This window comes from Ambystoma mexicanum, chromosome 12, assembly GCF_040938575.1.
Source record: "Ambystoma mexicanum isolate Mex_15411 chromosome 12, UKY_AmexF1_1, whole genome shotgun sequence".
Taxonomy (NCBI): Eukaryota; Metazoa; Chordata; class Amphibia; order Caudata; family Ambystomatidae; genus Ambystoma; species Ambystoma mexicanum.
Genome location: NC_090936.1, coordinates 1125629606 through 1125650413, shown reverse-complemented (window position 1 = coordinate 1125650413; position 20808 = coordinate 1125629606).

Genomic DNA, 20808 nt, shown 5'->3' with positions numbered 1-20808 from the left:
CAAATTTGACTCTGTGACACACTTCCTGCAACTACAGTTGACACAAGAAGCAGAACAAACAATAAGATGGCAAGAGCGTCTAAGTGACCTGGCAGCGCATCATCACTGTCAGAATGATTCTTTATCCGACGGTCTGCTTGAAGCCGTAAAATGGATGAGACATTCTTCAGCTATGATGAACCCAAGCTTCGAACCAACAAATTTCGAAGTGCCCTCACGAACGACCAAAGATTCTCACAAACTGCAACCTCAAACACAGAATATAAATGCCAATGGCCCAACCTTGAATCATATTGATACAGCTTGTGAAACTCCAGCTACGACCGTCCAAGCAGAAGCTAGAAATCAGGTTGTGCAACCTCCAGAGTCCATTCCTGTGCCACTTCCGAACGAACAAGCACATTGTTTTAATCCAAAACTGACTGAAATATCTGTAGCCTCATTTGGAATTTTTGAAGGACCGGCAAAATCGATAAAGGTTCCCAAGAGGCACGTACAAACATTCCAGCAACTGAAAGGCAGACAGTCACTGCCTGGGAAAAAACTGGCAGATCCAAAAAAACGTGTTCAACAATCGAAGTCACAGAAATTCATCAGAAATGTGACTCCCGACATTAGAGCTAGCTTATTTGGAAGAACAGAACAGCCAAAATCTGATGGCCAAAAAATTGTTCAAGAAGTTAACAATCCCAGTGGAGCAGGCCGTCCCGTCGCTCCAGCAAGTAAGAGACAAAGAGTCGACTCAGACCACGAAAGTCTCATGAGAAAGTCATCGGGATCAGTAATTGACATATGCAATTTTTCTACTTACTCTGACGAAGTGACAGCCGATCAGTCTATTATCCCCTCTATTGTCGCCACCGACGACACCCAGCGAGAATCCCAACATAGGTTAAATGCAAGAGCGGGGCAGGAGACAAATCACGAGAACAGGTCGACAAAGCCTGAGTACTGTTCAAATTTGCCTATATGGCTAAACCCAAAAAATCCACGACATAATGAAAAAAATCAGGTTCGCTACATTTCAAACGCCTCCTCATCTCGGAGATCTGGAGCGAGCTCTCCGAACTGCAAATTGAAACTACAAAATCTAAATCGGGAAGATCACGACCTGAACCTGACTCGCAAAAACATATTGAAATTATTTTTTGTCTGAAGATATGCGAATAGTAGAGTATGCGACTGAAAGGTGTTGCGACCAGGTTCTGCTACATATCCTCTCAGTTTCAGTTCGAAACACAATTCTGAATGCTTCAGAGGAATTGTTAATGTTTGGATTTGACATATCGGTGGAACCGACGAGCTTCAGGTCCGACATGCAGATGTCCAATTCAAAGGACACCTTTAAAGGGACGCAAGAACAACGACGCGCTGAGCTTCGTAGAGAAATGTCAATCACAGAAAGCTCACGCACAAACCTCAATCTTCCAATGAAAAACGGCAGTCACACTGACATCTAATGTCGACGTTAGCCATCAGTCAACAGCAATAAGTGTACCCGTGAATTCATCTCATGGGACACCAGAGGATTCACCCACTTATTCAACAAATTCGAGGCTGACCTGGAAAAGGTCTTTGTTATTTGTCTTCAGGAGACATGGTTATGTGAGCCACCATCAAGGGATGGATTTCTGACTCTATTCAATCCTGCAATAAAAAACGCAAAGGGGCAACCTTCTTCTGGCTTGGTAATCATGATCAAAATAAACACCAGGTGGGGCCTTATTGATTCTTATAGTCCCAATCCATTTATGCAAAGTGCACTGCTCCAAACCACCAATGAAAACCAGGAAACAAGAAAGCACCTGCTTATCCTAAATAGTTACTGGAACCCGGCCAAAATAAGCACTAAAAAATTCATCGATTCAATAACAACTTGTATTGATGAGACATTGTTAAACTACAAGAATCTACCAATAATCTGTGCAGGCGATTTAAATTGTTCTTGGTTCAAACACGATCATGTAACCAATCAGTTCAAATTATTACCACATGATGAAGTAAAAAGTCGGGAGTCAAAATGGAGGCAGGCGCTACACATTCGAAATTGCAAGATGGTAAACGGACATGTTCCGGGCGATCAACCACCCCAAAAAACTTGGTCATCATCAAATGCTCAATCAATAATTGACTACTTTTGGGTTCACAAAGTCTTTTTGAAAATGATTTGAGATTATCAGTAAGCCCCATGTCAAGTAGTGACCACAACCTTCTTCGGCTAGCCTGCACAGTGGAATGGACAATTGAGTCAAGAAAATACGATCCCGCAATTTCCGTAAACAGTGCCGGAAACCGGCTGAAGATAAATAGACCAATGATCGAGGAAATAAGTCAGAAATTACGGCGTAACACAGAACTGTCTGTAAATTATGCACCCTTACTCTTTGATTTTATCGCAGTAAAAGCTGCCGATCGAATAATGGGCTTTAAACACAAACATCTTTCATCTTCAATCCTAACACAAGCAAAACAGGTGATGAGACGAGACATACAAACCCTAAAGAAGTCTCGCAAATTTGCCAGCAACGTAATTGCAATCAAAAACGCAATACGTACATGTCGCCGACAATACCACAATTGGTTGAAATCGCAAAAATCGATTATTGAACAAGACAAAGCAGAGTACCTGATGAAGCATCTAGTCTAAAAGAATTCCCGTGAAATTTGGGCAATCTTAAATGCAGGAAATTCGAAGCACCAGTCATCACAATCAAACGAGATCGATGCCGACTCTTGGGAATAGCATTATGGTAAAATCTTTTGCAAAGCATCTAAAGAGGACGCTAGTGATCCTATACAAGATTTGACATCTTGGAAACTTCAAATAACAGGGGAAGACATAAGAGCCGCCATACGATCTTTGAAAAACTCTCACGCAGAAGGCCCAAATTTTATATCAAACATGATGTTGAAAAAGAACGTGGAGCAAGGGGCTATCTTCATCGAACTCCTGTTCGCCCGCGTGCTCACATCAGCAACGATACCTGATTCCTGGTGAGATGCGATCATTGTGCCGATCTACAAAAAGGGCAATCGGGTGGATCCAACCAACTATCGCCCGGTTGCCCTGCAGGACACCATAGGAAAAATCTTTGCCTCTTTCTTACGTCAAAGGCTAGCTACGTGGTCTATGTCAGAGAAAATCTTTGACATCCGGCAACAAGGTTTTTCAAAAGGCGTGGGGGTGGAGGTGAACCTGATGCTCCTAAATATTCTCAAATTAGAAAGCCAAAAGGCAAAGACAAGATTATTTCTCGCTTTCATAGATCTGAGAGGAGCTTTTGACAGTGTTAATCGAAGCAAACTGTGGAAAAAATTGAAAAACTGGAATTGCCCTAGAACCTCGTTGAGCCAATTAGAGCACTACATACACAAACCACCATCAGCATAAGACTAAACAACCAAGGCACCCTATCCAACCGGATACCAACAAACATAGGTGTGAAACAGGGATGCCCTTTAGCTACTGAACTCTTCAAATTGTTCATCTCCGACATCCCAGCTCATCGCAAAGATGTGGGATGTTTTCCACCAAAACTGAATAACATTGAAATAGGATGCATAATATACGCCGACAATGTGGTTCTATTGGAAAGGACTCAGATAGGCCTGCAAGGCCAATTACCAAACCTTCATGACTATCTGCATAAAAACGACCTGGAGCTAAACACTGAAAAAACCAAGATCATTATCATAGGTCAAAGTCGTCCAAAAAGACACAAAACCTTCAAATGGAAAATTGACGATAACTGTCTTGATACAGTAAATTCAATTAGATATTTGGGAATCATCTTTAACAATTCAGTCCACGAACATCACTGGAAGGTTGACATGGTCAATCAAATGATTCAATTTGGCATTCAGGGACCATTGTTGAAGAGAAATTATGGCAAGTTTACTCTAGCACCGGTCTTGAATTTCTATGCCCAAAAAGTAGTCCCCGCAATCACTTTCGGATCAAAATCCAGTTGGAACATAGATGTTTCGTTTTGGCAAAAGTTGGAAGGACTCTTATGGTGGCATGTTTTGAAGCTTCCCACCTATATATCAATGACTCAAATCAGATACGAACTTTCACTAAATTCTCTACACTCCCATGTAATGTGGAAATCTTTAACAGTAATGCGAAAGATGAACCTGTCTCCAACAGGTCCTGATTTTCACATTTTTTCCGTAACAAACAAAACAGGGAATTTGAAATTTCTCGATGAGTGGAAACAAATCATGCTGTCAATTTTAGCCACTGCTGATCTCAACCTGAATGATTTACTGATGAGACCACAATCAGTAAAAAAAAAAGTTTGAACAATGGTGTTGGATTTCGAATAACGATTTACGTCTTTTGAAGCCGACCACCTTAGATGCTGGAATTGGGGAACACAAGCTAAATGTTACAAGCAACTACTTAAAAAACTGCCCGTCTTGACATCACTGTGAGCAGTTTTTAAAGTTTCGTCTAAATGCTGTAAGAACAAAAGACATGATGTGGAGCCATCACTTTAAAGAAGTGAGCGATAACATATGCCGCTTCTGTCACTGTGAAATCGAAACTTCTGAACATCTCCTCACTAGATGCAAAGAAACCACTGCTAAAAGGACAACGCATCTGGGAGGTTATATTCCAATGGACTGTAATAGTAGAGACTGGTGGTCATATGAGGCAGCCGGACATTGTATAAAATTAAGCTGTGCCGTAATTGACTACATGGACTCATTAAGACTCGACATAAACTTCAATTGAAACAAACGTTGCATCCAGGACTTTCTAAGGTGGCTCGAAGCAACGTTTATAGTTTCAGGGAATCTTACTTCAGAGAATCTTTTTGATACAAATGGTTATATTGTAGCAAAAGTCTGATGTCACAATGCTTGCATTGAGGCATGTCGGACTGGTGTTTCAATTAAAAAAATTCAGTTGTACAAGTTTAAATTCTATCATGCAATCTATTGACAGCTGTCATACAGGCGGCCACAGGTACTGTACCCAGATTTTGACAGATTTCATAGGCAGGCACATTTTTGCTGTGAATGTTTTGATGACAAATTCAGCTTTTCAGAACATTATGTGCTCATAATGATTTCTTGAATTAAATGAATTGTAGCACCCAGCAAGAATATGGGATGTTTGCGCGTGTTTTGTGCCGGCATTCTGCAGTTTCAGCAACCAAGAAAAAGATTTAAAAACAAGATTCTGGATTTCTTTCAGCAAATCACTGATTTTCATACAGGATCTATTTTTACTTGTTGGGCAGCCCAGTGACATGTTTCAGGAGTGAGATCTCCGTTCCGCCACTGACAACATGCATGGTAGATTTGGCAGACATCTTTTCGGGTTGCAAAGCGTAATTTCCATAGGTTTTGACGCGACCAAAGGTTTGCAGACATTTTGATAATTCTGGCACCACCAGAACACACGGATGCCGCAGGGCAGAGCATAATTGGATTAATACATCCCACAGTTCTTGAATACATGCTTGACAGCAGTATTATATCAAAAGCATGACAAGGTCAATAAAGTCATCTCCTATGCAAGCAATACCTTATCCTCTCTGGAGGGAAAATTCAGCAATTGTGAGAAGGCACTCCTGGCCACGGTGTTGGCATTGAAAAATGACCACCTGTTCATTCAGGGGGAGCACATCATAGGGGAGACTCCACACCAGCCTCTGCAAAACTCCAAAGTGACAGAATCCGGGCCCAGAAATATGAGTAATTTCAGAATTACTTCCTGGATTATGTCAATGCAAGGCTTTCCTGTGGAGGTCAGATATGGCAAAATCAAGAAGAGTCCCCTCGCCAAAGGTCTGGCTGACTTGCATGATTGTGCCAGAGAAAGCTGTCTCGAGGACTAAAGTCTTAAAACCCAGTACAACATGGAGGCGTACCTGAATTCCCCGCACAAGGTCTATGAAGAAGAAAAATGCGTGGGAATGCCCATGGTTTATGTGGATGGGTGCTCCTACCCTGTTGATAACAACGGGAAAAAGGAACTGGTGGCTGGTGCTGGGAATGTCTGGGTGAATGTTGCCCTGGAATCATCCTCAGGGTACAAAATCGGTCCCTGCAGTAGTCAGGTGACAGAGTTAATGGCAGTTCATCAGGCCATCCTCACTGCTGTCCAACATCAACTCCACAAACTGGTCATAATCGCTGATTCAGATTATGTCTGGAACGGGTTCGTTAATTGGAAAACCAGAGGGATGCTATGTGCCAATAACAAACCACTGAAACATGGCAAGCTAATATAAAATATTGATGATCTGGTCACCTATAATGGGATGCCCATCTATTGGAAAAAGATCAAGGGTCATTCCAGAATTGAGGGGCCAGTCAAAACTGGAAATGACCTAGCTGATCAGCTGGCCAAAACCGGGAGAAATCCATTTTTGTTGGGGGAAATCCAAGTCACTGCTATCACTAGATCCCAGACAAATGCTCACAATGAACTCTCAACTGCCCAGTGAAGTAAGGAGACCCCAGAGGCTGATTTAATCACGGCACAAAAAGGTGATCCGATTATTGGAAGATTTGATCAACACATTGAGGACCCTGAGAACTTTCCTCTGATGGATACCGATTACATTGGGAAAGAGGACCTCAGACTGTTGATGAAATGTCCAAAAATTTTTCCAAATCCAAAACGGTTTGTTTGTAAGGAGATCCATCTATGGCTGTGACCAGTAGGTAGTACCTACCTTATTCCGAAGCCTGATACTTAGTCACACTGATGACGCGAACACAGCCGGTCATCGAGGGTTTCACACTACTCTAGAAATCTTGCGGGAGGTTGCATAGTGGCAACACACAGGGCAGGACCTCAACCAATATTTGAAGTGGTGTTTTGTTTGTGCACAATTTCAGCCAACTTCACTCACACACGAGCTCCTCTCCAGAAGAGAGGATGACACTGCCTTGGTCAGATTTGCAAGTAGATTTCAATGGGCCTGTGATTCGCTCCTCTAAGTGGAACAAGTAAATGTTAACAGTAACATGCTTGTTTACCAAATAGGTGGAATGTCTCCCGGCCCCAAATTGCAAGGCAGAAACAGCAGCTGCCCTGATGATCAATCTCATCTTCTCGTGTTTTGGAATATCCCAAAGGATTGAGTCAACCCGAGGTAGTCACTTCACCAGCAACGTGATGACAAAGATGTGGGAGATCCTTGGGGTAAAAAGGAAACTTCACATTGCATAACGCTGTCCTCTATTGGGGGTGTTGAGAGGTACAATAAAACCATTGTGAGCATTCTAAAAAAGTTAGTGGCAGATTCTGGGCCAAGTTAGGACATCTGATTACTGCTTGTCCTCATGGCCATCTGATCTACACCATCTTCTGCGACCAAGATGTCTCCATTTGAGCTAATGACACTGATAAACACCTCCACAACTCATGAGTATGTTGAGAATCTAAGAAAACACCTTTAACATGCTTTTGCATATGCTCAGCGGAATCTGGAAAAATCTACAGAGGGGATGAAGACTCAATATGACTTAAAAACAACCAAAAAGGAATACGAAGTAGGAGACAGGGTCTACTTGTACAATTTCCAAAGGAACCAGACCGAGGAGCGTATATTTTACTGAGCTGGCACGGTCGTTTTGAAATTGTAGATACAATTTCAACTGTCGCCTACAGAATCTGCATCCCCATAGGAGAGCTGACAGAAGAGAAATGGGTCCATATTAATCAATTAAAAAATCACCCTAGGCACACGTTGCAGCTAATTGAGGAGCACAGAGAAAATCAAACAGAGGAGAAATCTGGAGAATGAGAACCAGAAAAAGAAGAACCAGAAGGGAACTGGTAGATTTAGAGGTATAATTATTTAACAGGGAGTATTTTCTTCATTGTCAGGATGAAAGGGATTCCCACAATAGTTATCTGTGTCTTGTGAGTGATCATTTATCTTTAATATCTGTGTACTGTAATAAATGAAGGCATGTGTGTCCAACTGCTGTCAACCTTCCTGGAAGGCAGTCAGTGGGAAAATGTAGTAACAGGTTCTTATTTATTCAAGAGATTTGTACTGCCAGTGCCCATTATAAACCAAGGAGGACTTCCCCGGGGACCTGGAAAGGAAAGATCAAAGAAAAATGCAGGGGTGTCGCTCCACACCACAATGAAAGACCTAAGGGAAAGCTGTGGGTGTCGCTCCACACTCCGTGAGACAACGGGAGGATTGTGGCGTACCGCTCCCTGATGGAAGGACTCCACTTGATGAACACTACTTTGCCATACTGATGAACCCCACTTTGCCCTACTCTCCCTCGACAAGGAACTCAGAAGAGTCGGGGGGAATTTGTGGGGTACATTGACCCTCTCAGCAGAATTCCCATCCATGATCAAGCTGCACTTCAGCAGTTAACAGCAAAATGGTTGCGCTACCTGCTTGGAGAACCATTGCCCCGCATCAAAACTGCATTTTGCAGCTACAAAATGATGGCTGCACCATCTTGCCAAACAACTATTGGGCAAGTTGGAACAGAGAGCACACTGAGGAAGGACGCCAGTATGTGTTCTTGTGTGCACCAAAAGAAGTGAATTCAAAAGCGGTGCTGCTCTGCTGCTTGCAAACAGTTCCCATTGTAAAGGGAAACTTTACATTGAAAAGGATGCTTCCCGGACGCTAATTTCATATATTCAACATCACATTGCTTTTATCAATGAGGCCCTGCCATGCCCATCCATATCCAGATTGTGCTCTAGCAGGAGAGAGCATTATCCCTGTATGACAGGCTGTGTCAGGCCAGAACTGGGAAATTAACAAAAGCTTTACTTTCAGCTGCACCGGAAAACGCTTGTCTTTTGGGTTACAAAATGTAAAAAATCAATGCTTCAAAGAAACCCTAGCTTTTTGGGCATATGTCAATTGCTTTGAATCCGTGTCTTGAACAATCTTCTGTATAAAAGAAACTGACTGGGGTTGCAGAACAGATGGAAGAGAAAAACAGAATTTGAGAGAGAAATCCCAGCAGCATTAACGATGTGTCAAACTGGGCTTTTTCAAACCAAACAAATGCCTGTTTTACAAGTACAATGTTGAATAAAAAGTTGTCCTTGACTAGCAATGTAAAGGGGGTTTGGTTGGGAAACATATATGGGATCTAGTATTTCAACAGGCTTGCTTCTGATTCAAAATAAAATAAAATAAAATAAAGAAATAATGGCAATGGCTACACTGGGAAAATCAGCCCAAACAGGTTTTCTGCCATGGTTCAAGGGACATTTGGCTAACAACAGGAATGGCCTAACCCCCGAAAGAGGGAGCTACAATAGATTCTAGGCACATGTGTGCTAATTGCTACCTTTGAAAAATTTGAATGGACCAAAAGCACTAAACATCCCATGCCCATCAGGCTTTTGTCTGGGCAGAGCCCTCTTACAATAGAGATTCTAGGAAACATGTGTGTGAAATAGGAACTCACAACTTTTACTGGGAGCTTCAAAGCCAACTCGAGAGCAGCCTTGTAAGCTATTCCCTTATTTGGGAGACAATGCTAACCATTTGTCTCAAAATACTATTTCATTAATACACTTTTAAGACTTTGGCTCTGCAACAGGACTTTGCAGGAATGTAAAAAGTTAACAGTTTAAATGTAATTTTTGTGGCTTATAAACAAGCCGTCAAAGCTTTCACTGCCATATTGGGAACAGAAACGGCAGAGAATTGGATATTCTGAGGAAAGTGTACATGATGCCACTTTGAAATGTAATACTTACATGCCTTATGATAATCTATACCCATGTATAAAGTTATAGAATTTTAGGTTGAATATTTAACACTGAAAATGATGAAAAATTATTAGACGGACGAAACAAAGTCTTACAAACTAGAGAGTTGGACTGTCATGCTCTGCTTTAAATATGTAATCTGCCTAGATAATTTGTAAAAAGGCCACAATTGCGTAAATGGGTGATGTATGTGAAGAATGATTTTAGCTAAAGTAACTGTGGGATGATCATTTGCATTGTAAAGCCCACCTCGTAAAACTGATGTCATTTCCCTAAAAATCCAACCAGCTGACAGCAAGGCGGTAACAATCACCCTGACCAATCCAATTGTTTAGAGGCGTGCCTAGCTAAGCCTGCCCCACCATATAATCCTATGATGTCACCATGCCTCATAAATAAGGAAGGCTGACAGAATTCCAGGGATTCTCTCATGAATTTCCAGTGCCTGCCTATCCTAATATTCTACATCCAACTTGCCAGATTCCAGATTCTGCTGCCAGTCCAAAGCATAGCTGACCCTATCCCAGCAAGATCTTGATCCAGAAATCCCACTAAAAACCCCAGTAACAAAAGGGAAAAGCGATGGTACCCTTTTGGGGAGCATCCTGTGACCAGACCGGCTTTTTGCCCACTAACTGCATGCTTGACGTACCCCTGCCATCCAGCTGTACCGTTGTCATAAAGTGACCCGACTTGCCTAGCTGTTTGCTGTAAGGCACACCTGCCGTGCAGTGACAAGAACCCAGTTGACTGTCCAAAAATCCCAATCTCAAGTGTGGACTGTGAGTATTTCCCCATCCCATAGCAACACATAGCCTACCCCATCTTGATACTTTGTCTTTGATCTACTATCTAAGCAACCCTATCCATGCCATGGTAAATTGTCCAACTGTCAGAAATCTATGTGCATCTTGTCTGTGAATTCCCAGTGTGAGCGCCATTCTTTCATCCACCCCATCATGTAACTCCTTAGTAATATTTGGAATAATATAAGTAATTTCCACATAAAGAGAAACGCGGCGGGGAGTGGGTTAATCAGGCCGCTTAACCTGTTTCATGGGCAGGGCTATCTTCTTGATAATCTAGTATAAGTAAACTTTGTCTTTTTCTTTCGAAACAAATTTTCTCTCTTTAACAGCTTTATTTTTCCAATACTATACAATACAATATAATACAATACTGAACCTCCTTTAATCCTGCCAAGCTCATCCAATTCGTCAGCAATAGCCATCCTTTCACTTCTATATTGACCCTGTGATGTGCAGCCCAAAAACTGCATTCCAATTTTGAGTATTTCACCTATTTTTCATAGAAACCGTTTCTGGCATCAAAAACTGCAATTGGGAAACGTGAAACTTTCCAACGTGGGATTTGGCTGCATCGTGTTCTTACTTTCAACTTGCTTTTGAACGCTATGCCTTTTGTTGATACCTTGCCTTGTGGTTGGTAGTGGTTATACATTCCTGCTATAGTGAAAAATCATATTTGCCTCATTGATTTAATTACACATATGATTAATTATTTGTTAAAATAAGAATGTCATTTTAGGCTATTGCAAAGTGCTTACAATCCTTTTTTGCCTCTTATTTTGTGAGGGAAGGTCAGATGTTTATTCCGTTTGCTGCCTCAAATCCCTAACTACCTGCCGCTTCTCTCTATCCACTCAGAATGCGAGGGTTGATGAAACATCGCAGGGGGAAAACTTAACATTGGTGATATTTATCCTAATTGAAAAAGTGCTTCTATTCATGTGTGCTTTGAATATGTTCTTGTAGAAGTTTACACAAGTGTATTTCAGTGGTTTTCATTGTAACTATCACCCCATTGGTGATTGCTGCCCATATAAAAATTGTGTGATTTCCTTTGTAATTAAAATACATAAATATTGAATTCTCACCCAACAGCTTGATTCATGGTCCATTGTGACCAGGAGTAAAAGGGGGTGCGAGATGGGTTGTGTGCCATCTCAAATTGAATTTGCAGAAAATAAAGAGAAAGCATTCCAATAGCGTGCTGCATCCAAGGCTAGGGGTAAGGGTCCTTGTCCGGTGTGTGTCGCCCGATTGAAATCCTTAACAATGCTTTGAAGCTTCTTCCTGGGCCATGCTTTCAAGTTGGATATAATTATCTGCATACAGCTCTTCCTCTTCCTCTATCCATTGCACTCTGAAACAGCCCCCTAGTTCTGCAAAGAGATAGATGCATCAGGCATTCCCCTCCTCAGCTGCTACTTCTTGTGGCAAGAATTGTTTTGGTGTCCCTGCAATGTGCAGGATTAGTGAGCACACATAGCAGCTACCATCGGTTCTCCTTGCACCACCCTCTACATCTCGTTCTAACACAGATTCTCAGAAGCCGTGTCTCCTTCCTCCCCAATGGGAGCATAGAACCTTTCAGCATTAGATATACTTCTTTTGGTGCACGTCTCGCTTGCACTATCGACTGGTGCACCTTCATTACCTTTATGCCATGTAAACCAGAGAAAATAAATAGGATAAATAAGACAGAAGACAAAGAAACAAAACAATCCTACCCCCTATTGTTTTCATATCAAGCTTATTATTTTCCCATTCCCCCCATTGCTCGCTTGCCCATTATCTTCTTCATTTATGGGCTTTCTATGAATTCTTATAGCTGGAAATTAAGTCAATGATAGTTGTGTCATACTCCCTATCAAGTGGCATTTCTCTCTTCCTCTTCTGCCACACTTTGTTGACTTTGCAGAAATCAGTTATATGCATACATGCCGTCCTTTCTTTAACCTTTACAGCTGTGGCTGTTGCATATACAAGCTCGTAGGAACCACTTCTGGACAATGTTACAGACGACAATTATGTTGCCTGGATAAAGGATCTTTGTTTTCGGTAAATCCTCCTTTCTGTCAGTACTTGTCTCTTCTTCAATGTTGGTCAGCCGACATGTTCAACGTTGATCCTGGCAGGAAATGTATATAGCGACATTGGTCATTCCAGTCAAGTACTTCTGCTCCTAGAACCTCTACTGTTGTATTAACATGCAAAATTGAACATGCAGCACGGACAGGCATATGCATCTTACTACCAGTTACAATATCACTTGGAGACAAGTGGTGATCTGCACTGGGTGAGTTGCGAAGAGCAAAAAGCGCTAATGGGAGACAATAAGCCAATTTCGGCATAATGAGGGTGTTGCTCAGAGTTCTTTGCTAAGAGTTCTTTAAGCAAAACATTTATTCTCTCGACGATCTCTTTCTCCTGCAGCCAGTCATTGCACATAGGCTGTGTTTTATTCCCAGGAGGTGCGTTAGTTCCTTAAAAAGGTTGCTGGCAATATTCTGGCCATTGTCTGACCTTATCTCATCACAAAACCCCAACCTTGGAAAGAGCTCCTTTATGAAGAACGTTACGTCCGACTTTGTGTCATTTTTTCCACAGGCACCCGCCTCAAGCCAACGTGAGATTGAACAGCTGACATTGATCATGTACTTGTAAGAGGCACATATATCTTGCAAGTGCCGGAACGGTCCTTCCGGTCGTGGTATTGTTCCCTTCATAGTCCTTAAAGGATGACCAGGCAAAAACTGTTGACAGATCACACAATTTCCCAAACAGTCTGTCACCTGCTCATGTTAATTTGGTAGAAACCACCCTTCATTTATTTCTGCTGCTATACTTTCTTTGAATATGTGGGCAGGAAAGTGTAGGTGTTCTAGCGCTACTGCTAGCAATTGTCTGAGCATCACAGGTTTCCCCGTGCTATTCTGCCAAGTTGGTTGGTGACAGGGAATACCTCCTCTGTATCCACAAGTCTTTTTTCACCTTCGGGGCCTCTCCTTGCAGCTTTATAATCAAAACAATTTGATTGTATTGAAACTTTCCTCCTTCTCTCTCTCCTGGCCCTTTCTTTTTTTTGCCGCCATCATTTGTGTTTTCCCTTTCACCCCTGGGTATAGTCTCATGCTTCTCACAGGTAAGTCGGCTGCTTCTTTGGCTGCTCTGTCAGCCATTTCATTCCCTAAAGATATTCAGCCCTGCTCACCTGTATGAGTGGCACATTTTATTATGACCACCTCCACTAGGAGTTTCAATGCTTTGAACAATTATGGGAGAAGTACTGCATGTTGTACCTGGGACCCGTCACTTCTCCTGAAACTCCTTCTCTCCCACCGTTCCAATCCTGAATATATTGTAGATGTTAGATAGGCAGAATCTGAAAACATGTTAGCTGCATGCCCTTGCATCATGTCTATTGCACTGATCATTGCTACTAACTCTGCTGCCTGTGCTGAATAATGTGATAGTAATCGCTGCTGGGACGCTATTACATATTCCTTGTTCCTATAGCACACTATTGCGCTCCAGTATGTCTCCTTCTATTTTTGGGGTTTATACTTGATGCCCCGTCAATATAAACCATGTCTGCCCCTCCTATTTCTTCTTCTTTGACCTGTATGTTCCCTTCCATTCTGTCTATATGTGCTGCACAGTCATGCATATAGTTCCCTTCTTCTGCAGGTTCTGCTACAAATGCTGTTTGGTTTACCGCATAACACCTTACTACCTTCCCCCCTTTTTTATTTTCTCCCCTCATCCATTTGTCAAGCACTTCACTAGTAGATATGCCTATAGCTTAGTATGCCAGTTATTGTTGTTAGATCAATCTTCAAGGCCTTAGAATGATTACTGTATTCCCTTGTACCCTTCACACCTTGAAGCGATTTGAAGCACTTCACTTTTGTATAAGCGCTTAACAAATAAACAGTTACAATTATAATTACAATTACAATTTACCTCGATGGCTGTATTTGTCAGCATCAACTCATACCCCAATGCCTTCTGTGTCGTCAGTGTGCTTTTTGATTTTTCCAAGATGGCAAATATTGAGTGCTCTACATACAATACTATGAGGCACCCCATGGAGATGGTTGCTGCCTTCTCTATTGCAAACGCTGAAGCCACAAGCATTTGTTTGCAGGGGGAAGTGTCCCTGCATCACTGGTTCCCACTGTAGTAAGCCAATGGCTTGTGTCTCTTTGGCTTCTTTTGCGTGAGGACCACCGTCCTCACAGAGCCATCTGAGTGGGAGAACAAGTAACATTTTTCTTTATAGTTAGGGATGGCCATCATTGGTGCATGGGCCAATGATTCTTTTAGTTCTGTTGAACTTTCTTTAATTTCTGATTTCCATTTTAACCCTCTCTTCTCCTTCTGTGCTTCCTTGAGGTTCTGCAGTGAAGGTTTTGTGTATGTGGAGTCATCAAAAACCCACACCCTGCAGTAATTGCATATCCCCAAAAAATGTGTATTTCATTCACTGTGTGTGGACGTGCTCTTAAGTGAATTGTCTCTACCCTTTTCTACCCTGTTATCATACACACCTCAATAAATATTATTTGTCCCAGGTACACAACCTCCTCCTGGCAGTATTATAGTTTTGCCTTGTCCACCTTGTACCTCTGCTAGTAGTGCTAAGCAGTGTACCAAATCAGCCCTGCACTCTTCCTCAGTCTCACTGTATAGCAGCACATTGTCAACATAGTGTATCAATGTACTTGGCATTTGTAAATTGCTCAGATCCATTTGGATTACCCTGTTGAAAATGCTATGTGACACGCAGTTTCCTTGTGGGAGTCTAGAGTGCTGGAATCTGGTTCGGGACCACAGGCAATTCTGCTTCAACTACATTGTTTAGAGGCCGTAAATCCTGTATAAATCTCCATGACCCACCCTTTGATTTCTTTCTTTATATATTTATTGTGTACATTTTGTAGACATTTAGTCTTTTATTACACACTTTCTTCATCTTTTACACATTATAGCACCACATTTCTGCCACGTCTGGTGTGAATTTACATTCATTGTCCTATTATGCAACCCTAGAAAATGTAAAACTGGTTAATTACCCAATTGAATCATTGTCTTGCTCCTACATATCAAACATTACTTGAGTCTCTTGTTTCCATCATACTCAATTAAGTCCAACTCTTTTACGATTTTGACTACTTCAAACGTTAACAGTGTCTCATGTCCAGCAATGAACCGTTCCCAAAATGATTCTGTGTCTAGCCAATCCATGTGATCAACAAAGCAGCCCAATCAAGCTGCTCTTAGTTCTCTTGTTCATGTGCACAATGTCAAAATATGCTCAGCGATTGCACTGTATTATTCCCACAGAGATCACATCCTGGGGCCTGTTGGACTTCATCTCTCACTGCTAGGACTACCCAGGGGCTGCCGTGCACCACCAGTCAAGACACCCCAGGTTGCCAGTGCACCGGTGCTGCCAAGGGCTGTAGAGGCCGAAGCACCAACACTCATTGCCCAACATGAGGAATCAGCTGAGGCACCACACTCGGAGGATACAAGTGTGGCTGGGGAGGTTGCATCCCAGGCTGTGGAGGAGCCACAGGGTGAGGTATGGGTGCCCATTGAGGATGATTCATCAGAACTGCCCCGCATGCCCAGTCTCCTGGCATCCCCCCAAATCTCATCCCTTGAGACAGACCACGCCACCACCCCAGAGCAGTCTGGGCGGGAGTAAATTGAAGGGCACTTTAGTCCGATAGTGGTCAGTATTGAGGCTGAGCAGGCTGAGCAGGACACTCAGGAACCATCCACCTCCACAGGTGCACCTGCAGGGCCGCAGCGTGCAGTGCAGCTAACTGCCCTTGTGCGGCAGTTTGTTGAGGACAACACACAGGCTAGGCAGGAGTGGCGGGAGAACATTGCCTCTCTAGGCAGGACCATCTCTGAGAACACCGCCTCCATGGGCAAAATATTTGCTGAGAACACTAGCCACCTCTGCGAGGAGGTCTCCGCCCTGCGCCAGGTACTAAGCCGCATAGCCGATGCCATGGAGGCAGGGCGTCGGGCATCCCAATTCAAGCAGGCGGCCACACCGTCATCGTCTAACTCGACCCAGACAATTCCACGCCGCAGGTCATCATGCACCCTGCGCTGGCCAGGCATACTGCCACCTGGTCCAGGGAGTGCGAATTAATAGTCTGGGTAGCCTGATGTAGGCATTAAAGACTTGATGGGACATGTGTGGGGAAGTTGTAGGGGGAGGGGAATGTGACGGAAACAGGAGTGAGGGTGTGTGGGGGAGTTGTGGGGAATGGAGGAGGGGGTGAGGGTGTGTGGGGGAGTTGTGGGGGAGGGGGAGGGTTTTGAGGGTGTGTGGGGGGAGGCGCAGGGGAGAGAGGGTGGTGGAGGGCTATTGTAAAATTTATTACACCCGTTGTGTCAATACACCCGTTGTGTCAAAAGCAAGACCTGAGTGGACATTCATCATTGCGCATGTGTCATTTATTCATATACAGTGCATAGTGTGCATGTACCCACACACCCAGTGGCCTCTGTCAGAATATCATGTCACCATATGCAGGCATGTCTGTCAGTAATTTTGTGCAATCACTGACTGACACACAGCACGTCCCCCCTGTGCATCGCACCGCAATGATGTGCAGCCACTTCTTCTTAATCATCTTCATCATCACCAGGTGGTAGCAGTTCAATGTCAGGGGTCAGGGGCATGTTGCATCGGATACATATGTTGTGCAGCATAACACATTCCATGATGGTCTTGGCCACCTTCCCATGCCTGTAGAGGAGTGCCCCACCTGACGGGCTAAGGCAGCAATACCATGCCTTCAACAGGCCAAAGGTCTGGTCAATGACTACACGGGTAAGGGTGTGGGATTGATTGCAGTCCTCCTCATGCCTGTTCTGTGTGTTTTGGACAGGGGTGATGAGCCAAGGCATCAAGGGATAGCCACTGTCACCTGCATGGGAGGCATAAAAAGCTATATGTCAGTCGATTGATGATGGACAGCTGTACTAGTCACACATGTTGGCAGATTATCGTTAGTCACATGCACATGTCCCTGGTTGTATGCTCGCCATTTTTTTGCCCTCAATGTGTCCTGTGCCATGGAATAATGTTGTGGGTTGCATCTTCAAGATGATACATGGTGTGTTCTGCCGTCTTGTAGCTCATGCATTGTGTACGCATACAGCTGTGTTTGTGTACATTTAGTGATGTGATGTGTTGTGTTCTGTAGGATTTTCTGATGGGGAGCGTTGGCAGCAGGCTCTGCAATGTTAGGCATTCTGCGCTGATTTTTCCCATGGTGACATGCAGCATTCCTGTGGTTGATCCGGGATATCAGGCACAACAATGTGAGATGTTTGTAGTGGTATTGCTTACGATTGCGGTAAACCACCTCCATGGCATGGTGGCCACCTTTTGTTTGAGGAATCTTCTGGGGAGTCCTTGGTAGGGATATGTATTCCGTTGTGTGCTTGAGGAGGGCATCCAGCACTTGCTTCAGGATGCGAGTGAATACGTTTGGTGATATGCCATGCATGTACCCTACTGTGTGCTGGTAGGTGGCTGTGGAAAGGAAGTGGAGCACCGACACTACCTTCAGTAGAGGGGGGATGGCAGTGTGTATTTCAATGAGGCTGACAATCGTGCATCATGTCCACAATGGTGTTGATGGTGTCCCGGTCCAGACGGTACAGGGTGTGGTTGTGCTCTGGGGTTGGGTTGGAGGGACTGGCTATGGTATTTGGGATTGGGGGCTGCATGTGTGGTTACGCTGGCTGCACTGGTGGCGCATGCTGGGCATGTCTCACCCTCCTTCTCCTGCTGCGTCTCCTCCGTGGTGCCTGCTGTTGGTGTTGGTGTTGTTGCTGGTGTTGCAATAGATGCATGTCCTCCTGCTGAAGTGTTGATGCTACTATTGGATTGATCTTGGTGTGGAAAGTGGTGTGGTGATTGGCTGTGCTCCTTTTGGTCAGGCCCAGACTCCATTGCCTCTACCTGTGCTGATGGTGTGCACCTGTGGCAGTTGGGAACACTGCACATGTCATTTTATGGTTGGTCAGAGATGCCGGTATTTACGGCATACCGGAAACCACTTTTGACGCCTTCATTATGCCGGTATTTGCATGTCCGCTTCACTTGTGATCTCCTCAAGTTTATGGCATGCCGCTATTGCCAGTATGATGCCCCGCGTGCCCGTGCCCATGCCGCTATTAGAGGCACTGTTATTTACGGTTTCACTAATAGCGGTTTGGCTGGTTGGAATAACCCGGAGCGGTAAGCGATGCCGGTAATTCTTTACCGTCATCGTTTATCCCTTACCTCCAACCTCGGAATGACCCCCATTGAGTCTGGGGATACTAGACTCTCTTGCTCTATATTTTGTTCCACTGAGATTGTTTTATCTTCTTTATTTTCTAGTAGAGTCTCAACAGTGTTGGTGAGTCTAATGAATTCCTCAAGTACAGACTTATAATAGTGGTGTGTCCCCCATTGCATTGTGTTGCAGATCAACTGAGTGTATTTGTTCTTTCAATGTATACCGACCATTGTCCTGCTGCTTAGATTTTCCCTGGATGTTGTGTTCCCCTTCTCCTATTTTAACGCATATAGCAGATGCTGTTGTTAACTCTTGTAGCTTGTTTATTTTTTGATCATGCGTGACAGCTCGAATTTTTATTGCATTTATTTCATTCAATATGGAGTTGTTAATAGCTGACTTAAGCCCTAATACTTCTGATTTACAATTGCTCATACATTTAGTGAGCTCAAGAAGCTTTCCCGACTGTGATTGTACTTCTACCTTTAGATATTCAAAGACATTCACAAGCGAATTAAGAAAAAAGTTTAGGGCTGTCAGTGTGATGTTTGTATGAGCGCTTGTTTGAATCTCAGAGTCTTGCTTCTCTTGGTGTATATGTTTTGCTGTGTTTTCCTCCGACACCTGTGGACAATTCACAGGGTCCTCCTTCTCAGTCATCACATCAACCACTTATTGGACTGAACAGGTGTCGGTTTAAACTTCCGTTGGTATCTCTGTGTCCAGAAGTTTTATCAGATCACTTACGACCTGATCTGCAATAGTTTTGTTGGTGTTCTGTAACTTTGCATAGTCAGCATCAGCAAAAACTCCATCTTTTTTTGTGAAAGATTCATCAATAGTTGGTTTCATATTTTTTGCCATGACTGTATAATTTGGGCCTTTCAGCCAGTGTAATCTTGACAGATTAAACTGCGATCACCACTCTGTGGACGCATGACAGTCCAGGGGTATATTTTGATTTACTTTGTTGGTTTCAAAGTTTGTGAGTAAACATGCTGATAGGCAATTACTTGATTGAAATATTTGAAGCCCACTGTGCCCTGCCTCGTGGTCTACTTTGGAGGCACACACATTGTCCAATAATGCTCCGTTTCAGAGATTGTATATGTAAGAAGGACTTGGCGCTCTTTTTCGGTGGGCATGTTTCAACGTGTGGGTACTAGGTGCTAGCACACTCCAGTCAGAATCAGTTAAAGTGGATTAAAACTCTATATTTCAAAGCACGCAATTTTGGAGTGTCTGTTATCTCTCACTTCAAGCTCGAAGAACCCACACACTTTGCCCAAACACTTTGCTTCGTGCACAATTTATTTACTGGGTATGTAGCCATGTTGCGTGGTTATGAGGATGCCTGTATGATGCCTTGCTGCCATAGTGCATGTAGGGTTGAGTATATTCCCTCATCCACTTCTCTGGGCAATGGGTTTTTTTTTGCACGGGGTAACAGTGCCCCTTCCTTCAATTTTATCTTCACTGCCCCCACTCCTTTCTGTGCCCCTACATCATGGAGTCCTTGGGTCCATCATTTCTCTGGGGCCCTTTTGAGATCTTTATCTGTTTGTTTGCTCCCTTCTTTTACCAATTGTGTCAGTACTGGCACTAGCTTTTCTACTACTTTGACTGTTCAAGGTATCTGCAGCTGGAATACCATCACTCCCTCTTCCTCCTCATTGTAGAACAGCTGTCATCTGTTACACCTGTTACAGTCAGTGGTGGGTCAATCCAATGCACCGTATGCCATTTCATGTTGTCATTGTCTGTCCCGCATAGGATCACCATTTCTTTGCGTATCACTACCTCATCTAGACACAGTACGAATCTGGTTCCTTTTATGTCATACTTCTGGCAATATGGTTGGAGCAGGAATTCTGATGCCAGTCGGAACATCTTCCCTTTTATTTCCGGGACCCATCGCAGTGGTATCAAGACCCTGTAAAAAAATATT